A 1856-nucleotide genomic window follows, 5' to 3' on the forward strand; every position below is an offset into this window, starting at 1 on the left:
CACGCCCCGAGGTGGGGCTTCGCTCCGCCCCGCGGCTCGGGCGCCCGCTTCAGCCAGCGGAGCGGTCTGGGAGCAGCGTGGCTGCCGGTAGCTCGCCTGGTTGGTTCCCTGCCCCCAACCTGGCAGCTTGATTTTCCTTTGCAGGCGGGAAGAAGGGTAGGAGCAAGTGCTCTCTCAGGGACTTCGCTCTATAAACTGTTAAAAGCTGAGTTAGGGAGGCGGAGACCACAAGTGTCAGATCCACAGGATTAAAGGTAAAACAGTCGGCACACTAAGTTACAAACTGCTCCTTTCCTTTCCTTCAGCACGAACCCCGCAAGGTGCAGAAACATTGCATTTCAGGACTCTTGAGGGCTGTTTAGAAATGAGGTCGTAAATGTTTCTCCATCCTTCCAACAAATAGGCGGCCAGGGCCCTGGACTGAGGTGAAAGACAGGGCGCGGGTTTTCTGAGTTGACAATCCCTGAAGCGGGAGGGGGCGCAAGAAAAAGTGATGCGAAGGAGCCAGGTGACCAACAGTTCCTACTGCCTGAAGGGGCCAGTAATAAGTACTGTGGGTGTTACAAAATCAAGGTATTTTTGGCAGAACGATCCATTCTCATAGCTTTAAAAAATAATTATTTTAAAGTGTGAAACTTAAAGAGTTGTTCTTTTTGTTTTGTTCTAGAGCTTGCTTGGGATAGGGGAGCGATTTCATTTACAGGTGGTCTCAATCTAGAAAATATTCACCTCATCTTTGATAATATTTGTACCCAGAAATCTTTTTCTCCCCCAGACAGACACACCATCCAACCTTCTCCCATAACACTTCCTGCTTATTTCTGTTAAGGCTTTTATCATATTTAATGCTCTTGGCTAGATTGTGAGCACCTTGGATTCAAGTATTTCCTCTTTATTGTTATTCTTTCATTAGTTCCTTCACCATTTAATTCAGCAAGTATTTACCAAACATTTTCAATGTGTTAAACACTCTGTTAGGTGCTTTGGATATAGTCTTCAAGAAGACACAACACTCTAATGGAGATAATATTCAGAGTAAGCAAGTAAACAAAGTAATAAGAGACTGTGATTCCTGCTCAGAGGATAAAACAGGAATAGGACAGAATAACCGGCTTCACTAGCTTGAAGGGTTGGGGAAGGCTTCTCTAAACAAACCATCAGATTACCTTCCAGAACCTGAGGGTACATATATTTTTCTTGAGGGTACTAGAGGATACATATATCTTTCTTGTGTCAATAAGAGGTTGCTGCCACCAATCCATTACCAACAGGAGTCCCCAATCTTGGGTACAATAAAAGGAGAAACTCTATTCAGATGGACAGTCTATAAACCAGGGGAAAGGTCTCAGGAGGAAAGGTTAAGGGCCCACCCCAAGACAAAAAGGAGACTTCTTTTTATAGAGAAAATATACTTTTAGTTCCTAATTGGTCTATTTTACGCAATCGAGAAATCTAAATTTGCAATTTGTTATATCCAAATAACACTGTCCTGATTGGTCATCTTCGAGCATCCTGATCGGTCATTATAGAGCCACTCTAATTGGTCAATAAAAGTTCAACCAAGGATGTGGTTGCACAGCTTCCATTGGATGGGGCAGGTCTCAGCATCGGTGGAAAGATGATTTCAGGAACTTCTTTGTAAGGGTCAGCTCAGCTGGCAGGGACACGGGTGCAGGAGGCTTGGCAACCGCATTCTGTGGCTTTTCCCTGATATGCAGCCTGTGTGAGAGGGTCATGTAATCATGGCTGCTAAACTCTATGAATTTGAGCCCAGTTAATCACAAATAGTCGTTCTCTGCATGTCTATTTCTTCTCCAGGTCAACCCTTGAGTCAAATAGTATTATTAAGAAGTCTT

This window comes from Pteropus alecto, unplaced genomic scaffold, assembly GCF_000325575.1.
Source record: "Pteropus alecto unplaced genomic scaffold, ASM32557v1 scaffold106, whole genome shotgun sequence".
Taxonomy (NCBI): domain Eukaryota; kingdom Metazoa; phylum Chordata; class Mammalia; order Chiroptera; family Pteropodidae; genus Pteropus; species Pteropus alecto.